The sequence below is a fragment of the Salvelinus alpinus genome, chromosome 3, assembly GCF_045679555.1.
Source record: "Salvelinus alpinus chromosome 3, SLU_Salpinus.1, whole genome shotgun sequence".
NCBI classification, from domain to species: domain Eukaryota; kingdom Metazoa; phylum Chordata; class Actinopteri; order Salmoniformes; family Salmonidae; genus Salvelinus; species Salvelinus alpinus.
Window position 1 is genome coordinate 96152189 of NC_092088.1, and position 16866 is coordinate 96169054.

The 16866-nt window shown below is 43.2% G+C and overlaps 1 protein-coding gene across 2 annotated transcripts in view; it reads left to right on the forward strand.

The window, feature by feature from the left end:
- The window catches only part of ascc1 (activating signal cointegrator 1 complex subunit 1), a 43331-nt gene extending 26892 nt beyond the window's left edge, over positions 1 to 16439 (forward strand). The window contains exon 10 of one of the 2 annotated variants that reach the window (XM_071394582.1): positions 15557 to 16439. The gene's annotated coding sequence lies outside the window, so the exon portion shown is untranslated. Of the gene's footprint in view, positions 1 to 15536 lie in introns of both variants that reach the window. The other variant, XM_071394583.1, reaches the window with a different exon arrangement.
- Positions 16440 to 16866: the final 427 nt, after the last annotated feature.

Consider the following 16866-nt stretch of genomic DNA (forward strand, 5'->3'; position numbering starts at 1 on the left):
GTAGACCACATGTCAGGACACTATGGCGTAGACCACATGTCAGGAGTCAGGACACTACAGCGTTGACCACATGTCAGGACACTACAGCATAGACCACATGTCAGGACACTACGGCGTAGACCACATGTCAGGACACTATGGCGTAGACCACATGTCAGGACACTACAGCGTAGACCACATGTCAGGACACTACAGCGTAGACCACATGTCAGGAGTCGGGACACTACAGCGTAGACCACATGTCAGGACACTACAGCGTAGACCACATGTCAGGAGTCGGGACACTACAGCGTAGACCACATGTCAGGACACTACAGTGTAGACCACATGTCAGGACACTACAGCGTAGACCGCATGTCAGGACACTACAGTGTAGACCACATGTCAGGACACTACAGCGTAGACCACATGTCAGGACACTACAGCGTAGACCACATGTCAGGACACTACAGCGTAGACCACATGTCAGGAGTCAGGACACTACAGTGTAGACCACATGTCAGGAGTCAGGACACTACAGTGTAGACCACATGTCAGGAGTCAGGACACTACAGTGTAGACCACATGTCAGGAGTCAGGACACTACAGCGTAGACCACATGTCAGGAGTCAGGACACTACAGTGTAGACCACATGTCAGGACACTACAGTGTAGACCACATGTCAGGAGTCAGGACACTACAGTGTAGACCACATGTCAGGAGTCAGGACACTACAGTGTAGACCACATGTCAGGACACTACAGCGTAGACCACATGTCAGGAGTCAGGACACTACAGTGTAGACCACATGTCAGGACACTACAGCGTAGACCACATGTCAGGACACTACAGCGTAGACCACATGTCAGGAGTCAGGACACTACAGTGTAGACCACATGTCAGGTGTCAGGACACTACAGTGTAGACCACATGTCAGGAGTCAGGACACTACAGTGTAGACCACATGTCAGGAGTCAGGACACTACAGTGTAGACCACATGTCAGGAGTCAGGACACTACAGTGTAGACCACATGTCAGGAGTCAGAACACTACAGTGTAGACCACATGTCAGGACACTATGGCGTAGACCACATGTCAGGAGTCAGGACACTACAGTGTAGACCACATGTCAGGTGTCAGGACACTACAGTGTAGACCACATGTCAGGTGTCAGGACACTACAGTGTAGACCACATGTCAGGAGTCAGGACACTACAGTGTAGACCACATGTCAGGAGTCAGGACACTACAGTGTAGACCACATGTCAGGAGTCAGGACACTACAGTGTAGACCACATGTCAGGAGTCAGAACACTACAGTGTAGACCACATGTCAGGACACTACAGCGTAGACCACATGTCAGGAGTCAGGACACTACAGTGTAGACCACATGTCAGGACACTACAGTGTAGACCACATGTCAGGAGTCAGGACACTACAGTGTAGACCACATGTCAGGAGTCAGGACACTACAGTGTAGACCACATGTCAGGACACTACAGCGTAGACCACATGTCAGGAGTCAGGACACTACAGTGTAGACCACATGTCAGGAGTCAGGACACTACAGCGTAGACCACATGTCAGGACACTACAGCGTAGACCACATGTCAGGAGTCAGGACACTACACATGTCAGGACACTACAGTGTAGACCACATGTCAGGACACTACAGTGTAGACCACATGTCAGGACACTACACATGTCAGGAGTCAGGACACTACAGCGTAGACCACATGTCAGGAGTCAGGACACTACAGCGTAGACCACATGTCAGGACACTACAGCGTAGACCACATGTCAGGACACTACGGCGTAGACCACATGTCAGGACACTACAGCGTAGACCACATGTCAGGACACTACAGCATAGACCACATGTCAGGACACTATGGCGTAGACCACATGTCAGGACACTATGGCGTAGACCACATGTCAGGACACTACAGCGTAGACCACATGTCAGGACACTACAGCGTAGACCACATGTCAGGACACTATGGCGTAGACCACATGTCAGGAGTCAGGACACTACAGCGTAGACCACATGTCAGGACACTACAGCATAGACCACATGTCAGGACACTATGGCGTAGACCACATGTCAGGACACTACGGCGTAGACCACATGTCAGGACACTACAGCGTAGACCACATGTCAGGACACTACAGCGTAGACCACATGTCAGGAGTCGGGACACTACAGCGTAGACCACATGTCAGGACACTACAGCGTAGACCACATGTCAGGACACTACAGTGTAGACCACATGTCAGGAGTCAGGACACTACAGCGTAGACCACATGTCAGGACACTACAGCGTAGACCACATGTCAGGACACTACAGCGTAGACCACATGTCAGGACACTACAGCGTAGACCACATGTCAGGACACTACAGCGTAGACCACATGTCAGGAGTCAGGACACTACAGTGTAGACCACATGTCAGGAGTCAGGACACTACAGTGTAGACCACATGTCAGGACACTACAGCGTAGACCACATGTCAGGACACTACAGCGTAGACCACATGTCAGGACACTACAGCGTAGACCACATGTCAGGACACTACAGCGTAGACCACATGTCAGGACACTACAGCGTAGACCACATGTCAGGACACTACAGCGTAGACCACATGTCAGGACACTACAGCGTAGACCGCATGTCAGGACACTACAGTGTAGACCACATGTCAGGACACTACAGCGTAGACCACATGTCAGGACACTACAGCGTAGACCACATGTCAGGACACTACAGCGTAGACCACATGTCAGGAGTCAGGACACTACAGCGTAGACCACATGTCAGGAGTCAGGACACTACAGTGTAGACCACATGTCAGGACACTACAGTGTAGACCACATGTCAGGAGTCAGGACACTACAGTGTAGACCACATGTCAGGAGTCAGGACACTACAGTGTAGACCACATGTCAGGACACTACAGCGTAGACCACATGTCAGGAGTCAGGACACTACAGTGTAGACCACATGTCAGGACACTACAGTGTAGACCACATGTCAGGAGTCAGGACACTACAGTGTAGACCACATGTCAGGAGTCAGGACACTACAGTGTAGACCACATGTCAGGACACTACAGCGTAGACCACATGTCAGGAGTCAGGACACTACAGTGTAGACCACATGTCAGGAGTCAGGACACTACAGTGTAGACCACATGTCAGGACACTACAGCTTAGACCACATGTCAGGAGTCAGGACACTACACATGTCAGGACACTACAGTGTAGACCACATGTCAGGACACTACAGTGTAGACCACATGTCAGGACACTACACATGTCAGGAGTCAGGACACTACAGCGTAGACCACATGTCAGGAGTCAGGACACTACAGCGTAGACCACATGTCAGGACACTACAGCGTAGACCACATGTCAGGACACTACGGCGTAGACCACATGTCAGGACACTACAGCGTAGACCACATGTCAGGACACTACAGCATAGACCACATGTCAGGACACTATGGCGTAGACCACATGTCAGGACACTATGGCGTAGACCACATGTCAGGACACTACCGCGTAGACCACATGTCAGGACACTATGGCGTAGACCACATGTCAGGAGTCAGGACACTACAGCGTAGACCACATGTCAGGACACTACAGCATAGACCACATGTCAGGACACTATGGCGTAGACCACATGTCAGGACACTATGGCGTAGACCACATGTCAGGACACTACAGCGTAGACCACATGTCAGGACACTACAGCGTAGACCACATGTCAGGAGTCGGGACACTACAGCGTAGACCACATGTCAGGACACTACAGCGTAGACCACATGTCAGGAGTCGGGACACTACAGCGTAGACCACATGTCAGGACACTACAGCGTAGACCACATGTCAGGACACTACAGTGTAGACCACATGTCAGGAGTCAGGACACTACAGCGTAGACCACATGTCAGGAGTCAGGACACTACAGCGTAGACCACATGTCAGGACACTACAGCGTAGACCACATCTCTCTCTCTCTCTCTCTGTCTCTGTCTCTCTCTCTGTTTCTCTTGAGGTGTTGACTATCTTTGTTGTAGTGTTTTCATTCAAAACTAATCAGAATAAATCATTCATTAACTATTTCGTATTATTATTATTATTATTACATGTAGTATTAGAGCATAAATATGTTTCTTTGTGCTTGGGGTTTCACCTAAAGCATCCCTGATGCTATATCTGCCTCCAATGGAGAAATGTCTATTTCCTGCTGTATCAGCGTCCGTGGAGTAACGTCTAGTTCCTACAGGTCATGTCTATCAGGGCAGACGTCAACAGATCTGCTGATGGGGAGAAAACAGCCTTTTCTTTCCCCAGGGGATGAGGAATCTTCCTCCCTCCGTTGACAGCTCTCCATTTCTGCTGAGTAGAGCAAAAAGAAACCAATGGATTATTGAAAATAGTGATGTGGGCAAATCAATCACCTATCCTTCTATAAGACTAAGGATATTTACAAATATTGCACTAAACTATCAAAGATTAAATCCCCTTCTTCTGATTTTCATTTAGAATGACAAATCCATTATAATAATGTCTTCATCAAATTCTAACAAGTATTCAATCTATTTTAGTTTCTGAAGTTAGTGTTTTTGGGACATTCAAAGAGAAACAAGACAATCTAAATATTGTTATATTACCCAACTGACATATTTAATTTCATACCAAGTTAGGAGAAGTAGCGTGTTATTCTCATCCACACAGTGAAGTCGGCCAATCCACTGAGATTCCTTCTGGCTTTTTATCCCCAAATGTTTAGGATGTTGTCATTCAAATCCATCCTGTATATTTTCTGACATTGTACATAGAAAGTTCCCGTATCTCATTTGAAAAATGTGTAGAATTGGTTCTAACTTGAAGCGTGTAGGAAAGGAAAAGGCAGAAGACATTTGAAAGACGTTTGACCTTTGAGAAGTGCAGATACAGTTAGTTACATGCTTCAAGTGGCTGGAGCAGCACACAGGAAATTGATTTAGCCGTTAATCCATTTTTAAGGTCAGAGGAACTTTTCCCATTAAGTGGTCGGTCCTACCTTTTAAACTGATAATGGCGTCAAGTTAATTGAACACCGCCGATTTTACACAGACAGACTGACAGACAGACAGACAGACAGACAGACAGACAGACAGACAGACAGACAGACAGACAGACAGACAGAGATGGTTTTAGTTGTGTGTCATACCTCTCAGTCAGGTGGTAACGTAACATTAACCTGCTTAAATGATGAGATGTGTTTGTGTTTGTTTTCTATTGTTGGACTGTTAAACGTTAAAGCATATTTGTAAAGCTCTGTGGATAGATTGTTAGATGGTTTCTCAAAGTGCCAGACAGGCACACGGCAACGACAGCTGCTGCTGTCATGAAGGGAAATGTCTCGTGGGGTTTGTTAGATATCATTACCTGTGGAATATGACACAGGACATCTTCCTCCTCTCCGTTCAGCGATTTGTTGTTTTGATGTGTTTTATGTGACATTCAGCTAGGAGACACTCAATTACATCTCTAACCAATCAGTGTCGTTAAAAAGCCCAGAGAGATACCCTGATGTGATGGACAGTCGATGCAAACAGAAAGACAGACACAGAGAGAGAAACAGACCACGCACACACACACTCAGAGGTAGCTGAGGCAGGCAGATGACATGCTGAGTGAGTCTGAAGGGGCCCTGCTGCTGTCAATGTCTGTTTACCCTGCACTCTATCCACACAGAGAGAGAAGAACCATGTTTACCCTGCAATCTATCCACACAGGGAGAAGAACCATGTTTACCCTGCAATCTATCCACACAGAGAGAGAAGAACCATGTTTACCCTGCAATCTATCCACACAGAGAGAGAAGAACCATGTTTACCCTGCAATCTATCCACACAGAGAGAGAAGAACCATGTTTACCCTGCAATCTATCCACACAGAGAGAGAAGAACCATGTTTACCCTGCAATCTATCCACACAGAGAGAGAAGAACCATGTTTACCCTGCAATCTATCCACACAGAGAGAGAAGAACCATGTTTACCCTGCAATCTATCCACACAGAGAGAGAAGAACCATGTTTACCCTGCAATCTATCTACACAGAGAGAGAAGAACCATGTTTACCCTGCAATCTATCCACACAGAGAGAGAAGAACCATGTTTACCCTGCAATCTATCCACACAGAGAGAGAAGAACCATGTTTACCCTGCAATCTATCTACACAGAGAGAGAAGAACCATGTTTACCCTGCAATCTATCCACACAGAGAGAGAAGAACCATGTTTACCCTGCAATCTATCCACACAGAGAGAGAAGAACCATGTTTACCCTGCAATCTATCCACACAGAGAGAGAAGAACCATGTTTACCCTGCAATCTATCCACACAGAGAGAAGAACCATGTTTACCCTGCAATCTATCCACACAGGGAGAAGAACCATGTTTACCCTGCAATCTATCCACACAGAGAGAAGAACCATGTTTACCCTGCAATCTATCCACACAGAGAGAAGAACCATGTTTACCCTGCAATCTATCCACACAGAGAGAAGAACCATGTTTACCCTGCAATCTATCCACACAGAGAGAGAAGAACCATGTTTACCCTGCAATCTATCCACACAGAGAGAAGAACCATGTTTACCCTGCAATCTATCCACACAGGGAGAAGAACCATGTTTACCCTGCAATCTATCCACACAGGGAGAAGAACCATGTTTACCCTGCAATCTATCCACACAGGGAGAAGAACCATGTTTACCCTGCAATCTATCCACACAGAGAGAAGAACCATGTTTACCCTGCAGTCTATCCACACAGGGAGAAGAACCATGTTTACCCTGCAATCTATCCACACAGAGAGAGAAGAACCATGTTTACCCTGCAATCTATCCACACAGAGAGAAGAACCATGTTTACCCTGCAATCTATCCACACAGAGAGAAGAACCATGTTTACCCTGCAATCTATCCATGCAGAGAGAGAATAACCATGTTTACCCTGCAATCTATCCACACAGAGAGAGAAGAACCATGTTTACCCTGCAATCTATCCACACAGAGAGAAGAACCATGTTTACCCTGCAATCTATCCACACAGGGAGAAGAACCATGTTTACCCTGCAATCTATCCACACAGGGAGAAGAACCATGTTTACCCTGCAATCTATCCACACAGGGAGAAGAACCATGTTTACCCTGCAATCTATCCACACAGGGAGAAGAACCATGTTTACCCTGCAATCTATCCACACAGAGAGAAGAACCATGTTTACCCTGCAGTCTATCCACACAGGGAGAAGAACCATGTTTACTCTGCAATCTATCCACACAGAGAGAGAAGAACCATGTTTACCCTGCAATCTATCCACACAGAGAGAAGAACCATGTTTACCCTGCAATCTATCCACACAGAGAGAGCAGAACCATGTTTACCCTGCAATCTATCCACACAGAGAGAGAAGAACCATGTTTACCCTGCAATCTATCCACACAGAGAGAAGAACCATGTTTACCCTGCAATCTATCCACACAGAGAGAGAAGAACCATGTTTACCCTGCAATCTATCCACACAGAGAGAGAAGAACCATGTTTACCCTGCAATCTATCCACACAGAGAGAGAAGAACCATGTTTACCCTGCAATCTATCCACACAGAGAGAGAAGAACCATGTTTACCCTGCAATCTATCCACACAGAGAGAGAAGAACCATGTTTACCCTGCAATCTATCCACACAGAGAGAGAAGAACCATGTTTACCCTGCAATCTATCTACACAGAGAGAGAAGAACCATGTTTACCCTGCAATCTATCCACACAGAGAGAGAAGAACCATGTTTACCCTGCAATCTATCCACACAGAGAGAGAAGAACCATGTTTACCCTGCAATCTATCCACACAGAGAGAAGAACCATGTTTACCCTGCAATCTATCCACACAGAGAGAGAAGAACCATGTTTACCCTGCAATCTATCCACACAGGGAGAAGAACCATGTTTACCCTGCAATCTATCCACACAGAGAGAAGAACCATGTTTACCCTGCAATCTATCCACACAGAGAGAAGAACCATGTTTACCCTGCAATCTATCCACACAGGGAGAAGAACCATGTTTACCCTGCAATCTATCCACACAGAGAGAGAAGAACCATGTTTACCCTGCAATCTATCCACACAGAGAGAAGAACCATGTTTACCCTGCAATCTATCCACACAGGGAGAAGAACCATGTTTACCCTGCAATCTATCCACACAGGGAGAAGAACCATGTTTACCCTGCAATCTATCCACACAGGGAGAAGAACCATGTTTACCCTGCAATCTATCCACACAGAGAGAAGAACCATGTTTACCCTGCAGTCTATCCACACAGGGAGAAGAACCATGTTTACCCTGCAATCTATCCACACAGAGAGAGAAGAACCATGTTTACCCTGCAATCTATCCACACAGAGAGAAGAACCATGTTTACCCTGCAATCTATCCACACAGAGAGAAGAACCATGTTTACCCTGCAATCTATCCACGCAGAGAGAGAATAACCATGTTTACCCTGCAATCTATCCACACAGAGAGAGAAGAACCATGTTTACCCTGTAATCTATCCACACAGAGAGAAGAACCATGTTTACCCTGCAATCTATCCACACAGGGAGAAGAACCATGTTTACCCTGCAATCTATCCACACAGGGAGAAGAACCATGTTTACCCTGCAATCTATCCACACAGGGAGAAGAACCATGTTTACCCTGCAATCTATCCACACAGGGAGAAGAACCATGTTTACCCTGCAATCTATCCACACAGAGAGAAGAACCATGTTTACCCTGCAGTCTATCCACACAGGGAGAAGAACCATGTTTACTCTGCAATCTATCCACACAGAGAGAGAAGAACCATGTTTACCCTGCAATCTATCCACACAGAGAGAAGAACCATGTTTACCCTGCAATCTATCCACACAGAGAGAGCAGAACCATGTTTACCCTGCAATCTATCCACACAGAGAGAGAAGAACCATGTTTACCCTGCAATCTATCCACACAGAGAGAAGAACCATGTTTACCCTGCAATCTATCCACACAGAGAGAGAAGAACCATGTTTACCCTGCAATCTATCCACACAGGGAGAAGAACCATGTTTACCCTGCAATCTATCCACACAGAGAGAAGAACCATGTTGACCCTGCAATCTATCCACACAGAGAGAGAAGAACCATGTTTACCCTGCAATCTATCCACACAGAGAGAAGAACCATGTTTACCCTGCAATCTATCCACACAGAGAGAAGAAACATGTTTACCCTGCAGTCTATCCACACAGAGAGAGAATAACCATATTTACCCTGCAATCTATCCACGCAGAGAGAGAAGGAACAACCATGTTTCTTTACAGTTGTAGGGACAATAGACAACCATGTGTCTTTACAGTTGTAGGGACAATAGACAACCATGTTTCTACAGTTATAGGGACAATAGACAACCATGTTTCTACAGTTATAGGGACAATAGACAACCATGTTTCTTTACAGTTGTAGGGACAATAGACAACCATGTTTCTACAGTTGTAGGGACAATAGACAACCATGTTTCTACAGTTGTAGGGACAATAGACAACCATGTTTCTTTACAGTTGTAGGGACAATAGACAACCATGTTTCTTTACAGTTGTAGGGACAATAGACAACCATGTGTCTTTACAGTTATAGGGACAATAGACAACCATGTTTCTACAGTTATAGGGACAATAGACAACCATGTTTCTACAGTTGTAGGGACAATAGACAACCATGTTTCTTTACAGTTGTAGGGACAATAGACAACCATGTTTCTTTACAGTTGTAGGGACAATAGACAACCATGTTTCTTTACAGTTGTAGGGACAATAGACAACCATGTTTCTTTACAGTTGTAGGGACAATAGACAACCATGTGTCTTTACAGTTATAGGGACAATAGACAACCATGTTTCTACAGTTATAGGGACAATAGACAACCATGTTTCTACAGTTGTAGGGACAATAGACAACCATGTTTCTTTACAGTTGTAGGGACAATAGACAACCATGTTTCTTTACAGTTGTAGGGACAATAGACAACCATGTTTCTTTACAGTTTTATGGACAACCATGTTTCTTTACAGTTTTAGGGACAATGGACAACCATGTTTCTTTACAGTTGTAGGGACAATGGACAACCATGTTTCTTTACAGTTGTAGAGACAATAGACAACCATGTTTCTTTACAGTTGTAGAGACAATAGACAACCATGTTTCTTTACAGTTGTAGGGACAATAGACAACCATGTTTCTACAGTTATAGGGACAATAGACAACCATGTTTCTTTACAGTTGTAGAGACAATAGACAACCATGTTTCTTTACAGTTGTAGAGACAATAGACAACCATGTTTCTTTACAGTTGTAGAGACAATAGACAACCATGTTTCTTTACAGTTGTAGAGACAATAGACAACCATGTTTCTTTACAGTTGTAGGGACAATAGACAACCATGTGTCTTTACAGTTATAGGGACAATAGACAACCATGTTTCTACAGTTATAGGGACAATAGACAACCATGTTTCTACAGTTGTAGGGACAATAGACAACCATGTTTCTTTACAGTTGTAGGGACAATAGACAACCATGTTTCTTTACAGTTGTAGGGACAATAGACAACCATGTTTCTTTACAGTTGTAGGGACAATAGACAACCATGTTTCTTTACAGTTGTAGGGACAATAGACAACCATGTGTCTTTACAGTTATAGGGACAATAGACAACCATGTTTCTACAGTTATAGGGACAATAGACAACCATGTTTCTTTACAGTTGTAGGGACAATAGACAACCATGTTTCTTTACAGTTGTAGGGACAATAGACAACCATGTTTCTTTACAGTTTTAGGGACAATGGACAACCATGTTTCTTTACAGTTGTAGGGACAATGGACAACCATGTTTCTTTACAGTTGTAGAGACAATAGACAACCATGTTTCTTTACAGTTGTAGAGACAATAGACAACCATGTTTCTTTACAGTTGTAGGGACAATAGACAACCATGTTTCTACAGTTATAGGGACAATAGACAACCATGTTTCTTTACAGTTGTAGAGACAATAGACAACCATGTTTCTTTACAGTTGTAGAGACAATAGACAACCATGTTTCTTTACAGTTGTAGAGACAATAGACAACCATGTTTCTTTACAGTTGTAGAGACAATAGACAACCATGTTTCTTTACAGTTGTAGGGACAATAGACAACCATGTGTCTTTACAGTTATAGGGACAATAGACAACCATGTTTCTACAGTTATAGGGACAATAGACAACCATGTTTCTACAGTTGTAGGGACAATAGACAACCATGTTTCTTTACAGTTGTAGGGACAATAGACAACCATGTTTCTTTACAGTTGTAGGGACAATAGACAACCATGTTTCTTTACAGTTGTAGGGACAATAGACAACCATGTTTCTTTACAGTTGTAGGGACAATAGACAACCATGTGTCTTTACAGTTATAGGGACAATAGACAACCATGTTTCTACAGTTATAGGGACAATAGACAACCATGTTTCTACAGTTGTAGGGACAATAGACAACCATGTTTCTTTACAGTTGTAGGGACAATAGACAACCATGTTTCTTTACAGTTGTAGGGACAATAGACAACCATGTTTCTTTACAGTTTTAGGGACAATGGACAACCATGTTTCTTTACAGTTGTAGGGACAATGGACAACCATGTTTCTTTACAGTTGTAGAGACAATAGACAACCATGTTTCTTTACAGTTGTAGAGACAATAGACAACCATGTTTCTTTACAGTTGTAGGGACAATAGACAACCATGTTTCTACAGTTATAGGGACAATAGACAACCATGTTTCTTTACAGTTGTAGAGACAATAGACAACCATGTTTCTTTACAGTTGTAGAGACAATAGACAACCATGTTTCTTTACAGTTGTAGAGACAATAGACAACCATGTTTCTTTACAGTTGTAGAGACAATAGACAACCATGTTTCTTTACAGTTGTAGGGACAATAGACAACCATGTTTCTTTACAGTTGTAGAGACAATAGACAACCATGTTTCTTTACAGTTGTAGAGACAATAGACAACCATGTCTTTACAGTTGTAGAGACAATAGACAACCATGTCTTTACAGTTGTAGGGACAATAGACAACCATGTCTTTACAGTTGTAGGGACAATAGACAACCATGTTTCTTTACAGTTGTAGGGACAATAGACAACCATGTTTCTACAGTTATAGGGACAATAGACAACCATGTCTTTACAGTTGTAGGGACAATAGACAACCATGTTTCTTTACAGTTGTAGGGACAATAGACAACCATGTTTCTTTACAGTTGTAGGGACAATAGACAACCATGTTTCTACAGTTGTAGGGACAATAGACAACCATGTTTCTACAGTTGTAGGGACAATAGACAACCATGTTTCTACAGTTGTAGGGACAATAGACAACCATGTTTCTTTACAGTTGTAGGGACAATAGACAACCATGTTTCTACAGTTGTAGGGACAATAGACAACCATGTTTCTACAGTTGTTGGGACAATAGACAACCATGTTTCTTTACAGTTGTAGGGACAATAGACAACCATGTTTCTTTACAGTTGTAGGGACAATAGACAACCATGTTTCTTTACAGTTGTAGGGACAATAGACAACCATGTTTCTTTACAGTTGTAGGGACAATAGACAACCATGTTTCTTTACAGTTGTAGAGACAATAGACAACCATGTTTCTTTACAGTTGTAGAGACAATAGACAACCATGTTTCTTTACAGTTGTAGGGACAATAGACAACCATGTTTCTTTACAGTTGTAGAGACAATAGACAACCATGTTTCTTTACAGTTGTAGAGACAATAGACAACCATGTTTCTACAGTTATAGGGACAATAGACAACCATGTTTCTTTACAGTTATAGGGACAATAGACAACCATGTTTCTTTACAGTTATAGGGACAATAGACAACCATGTTTCTTTACAGTTATAGGGACAATAGACAACCATGTTTCTTTACAGTTATAGGGACAATAGACAACCATGTTTCTTTACAGTTGTAGAGACAATAGACAACCATGTTTCTTTACAGTTGTAGGGACAATAGACAACCATGTTTCTTTACAGTTGTAGGGACAATAGACAACCATGTTTCTACAGTTATAGGGATAATAGACAACCATGTCTTTACAGTTGTAGGGACAATAGACAACCATGTTTCTTTACAGTTGTAGGGACAATAGACAACCATGTTTCTTTACAGTTGTAGGGACAATAGACAACCATGTTTCTTTACAGTTGTAGGGACAATAGACAACCATGTTTCTACAGTTGTAGGGACAAAAGACAACCATGTTTCTACAGTTGTAGGGACAATAGACAACCATGTTTCTACAGTTGTAGGGACAATAGACAGCCATGTTTCTTTACAGTTGTAGGGACAATAGACAACCATGTTTCTACAGTTGTAGGGACAATAGACAACCATGTTTCTACAGTTGTAGGGACAATAGACAACCATGTTTCTTTACAGTTGTAGGAACAATAGACAACCATGTTTCTACAGTTGTAGGGACAATAGACAACCATGTTTCTTTACAGTTGTAGGGACAATAGACAACCATGTTTCTTTACAGTTGTAGGGACAATAGACAACCATGTTTCTTTACAGTTGTAGGGACAATAGACAACCATGTTTCTTTACAGTTGTAGAGACAATAGACAACCATGTTTCTTTACAGTTGTAGAGACAATAGACAACCATGTTTCTTTACAGTTGTAGAGACAATAGACAACCATGTTTCTTTACAGTTGTAGGGACAATAGACAACCATGTTTCTTTACAGTTGTAGAGACAATAGACAACCATGTTTCTTTACAGTTGTAGAGACAATAGACAACCATGTTTCTACAGTTATAGGGACAATAGACAACCATGTTTCTTTACAGTTATAGGGACAATAGACAACCATGTTTCTTTACAGTTATAGGGACAATAGACAACCATGTTTCTTTACAGTTATAGGGACAATAGACAACCATGTTTCTTTACAGTTGTAGAGACAATAGACAACCATGTTTCTTTACAGTTGTAGGGACAATAGACAACCATGTTTCTTTACAGTTGTAGGGACAATAGACAACCATGTTTCTACAGTTATAGGGACAATAGACAACCATGTGTCTTTACAGTTGTAGAGACAGTAGACATTGAGTGCACAAAACATCAGGAACACTTTCCTAATATTGAGTTGCACCCCATTTTGCCCTCAGAACAGACTCAAATCATCAGTTCATGGACTCTACAAGTTGTTGAAAGCGTTCCACAGGGATGCTGGCCCATGTTGACTCCAATGCTTCCCACCGTTGATAAGTTGGCTTCCTCTCCTCTGCTCTGTAACTTCAGACTGGTTTCCTCTGCTCTGTAACTTCAGACTGGCTTCCTCTGCTCTGTAACTTCAGACTGGCTTCCTCTGCTCTGTAACTTCAGACTGGCTTCCTCTGCAACTTCAGACTGGCTTCCTCTCCTCGGCTCTGTAACTTCAGACTGGCTTCCCCTCCTCTGCTCTGTAACTTCAGACTGGCTTCCCCTCCTCTGCTCTGTAACTTCAGACTGGCTTCCCCTCCTCTGCTCTGTAACTTCAGACTGGCTTCCCCTCCTCTGCTCTGTAACTTCAGACTGGCTTCCTCTCCTCTGCTCTGTAACTTCAGACTGGCTTCCTCTCCTCTGCTCTGTAACTTCAGACTGGCTTCCTCTCCTCTGCTCTGTAACTTCAGACTGGCTTCCTCTGCTCTGTAACTTCAGACTGGCTTCCTCTCCTCTGCTCTGTAACTTCAGACTGGCTTCCTCTCCTCTGCTCTGTAACTTCAGACTGGCTTGCTCTCCTCTGCTCTGTAACTTCAGACTGGCTTCCTCTGCTCTGTAACTTCAGACTGGCTTCCTCTCCTCTGCTCTGTAACTTCAGACTGGCTTCCTCTCCTCTGCTCTCTAACTTTGCACTTTTAATAGCCGAGTGACCCAGTTTGAATCCAATTGAATTAAATCTACATATTTAGAGTAACCCCTATTTGCAGCCAGTAAGCCAGTTAAGAGGACTTATTAGACACTTTCTCCAGTCAGACTTAGTATTCTCCCTCTGCCTAGAATACTCTACCAGCATTGGTTGGTTCTCCACCGCAGCCCAGCAGCATTATGAGTCACTGAGGCTATGCTCCAAAATGACAACCTATTCCCCTCTATAGTGCACTACTTCTGACCGGGGCCTATAGCGTAGGGATCATAGGACCATAGGGCTCTGGTCAAAAGTAGTGCACTATATAGGAAATAGGGTGCCATTTGGGACACTGGCCACTGATGCATTTCTCATTGGCTGTGGAGGTCACTCAGAGCCATTGTTGCTAGAATGTGTGAGTAAGAAATGTTCCACTTTAATGTTGAGTCCATTAATGTTTCCTCAACACCTTTTACTGTTTTGTTCAAGCAGGTGTTGATTGTGTCTCGCAGGTCAGAGGTGAACGAGGAAGCTTCCAGGTGGACTGGACCTGCAGAGATGAATGACAGGGTTACAAGGTGGACATGTCAGCAACTCTAGGATGTCCCTGTCACCATGGACTTGGCTGCAGGCGTGGAGATGCCAGTGGCAATCAAATGCCAATGGAATTGTTTCATAAAATGCTGTCATTCATTTCCGTGGGACATCGTGCTCCATCTCCCTCAGTCACGGGCTTCCTGCTAAAAACATGTCTTCCTGAAGTGTTTACATTTCAACTGGAGTTGAAGACCTGAAAACAACGTGATTATATTAATGACACATTGGGTTAATGACACAGTGGGTTAATGACACATTGGATTAATGACACATTGGATTATTGACACATTGGGTTAATGACACATTGGATTATTGACACATTGGATTATTGACACATTGGGTGAATGACACATTGGATTATTGACACATTGGGTTAATGACACATTGGGTTAATGACACATTGGGTTAATGACACATTGGGTTAATGACACATTGGGTTATTGACACATTGGGTTAATGACACATTGGATTATTGACACATTGGATTATTGACACATTGGGTGAATGACACATTGGGTTAATGACACATTGGATTATTGACACATTGGGTTAATGACACATTGGGTTAATGACACATTGGGTTATTGACACATTGGGTTAATGACACATTGGGTTATTGACACATTGGGTTAATGACACATTGGGTTATTGACACTTTGGATTATTGACACTTTGGGTTAATGACACATTGAATTAACATTTGGTTTTGATATTTTTCCCTCTATGGCATAAAGTTCCACTATTGTGATATGGGATTAATCTGTAAAAAATATTTTATTAAAAAAACAAGACAAATTATTCAAACGTGTGCATGTTAATCTTTTCATAATGAATTGGCTGGTTGACAGGACTCAACACGTGTTGTTAGGTGTGGCTTTTCATAATGAATTGGCTGGTTGACAGGACTCAACACGTGTTAGGTGTGGCTTTTCATAATGAATTGGCTGGTTGACAGGACTCAACACGTGTTGTTAGGTGTGGCTTTTCATAATGAATTGGCTGGTTGACAGGACTCAACACGTGTTAGGTGTGGCTGTTCATAATGAATTGGCTGGTTGACAGGACTCAACACGTGTTGTTAGGTGTGTCTTTTCATAATGAATTGGCTGGTTGACAGGACTCAACACGTGTTGTTAGGTGTGGCTTTTCATAATGAATTGGCTGGTTGACAGGACTCAACACGTGTTGTTAGGTGTGGCTTTTCATAATGAATTGGCTGGTTGAC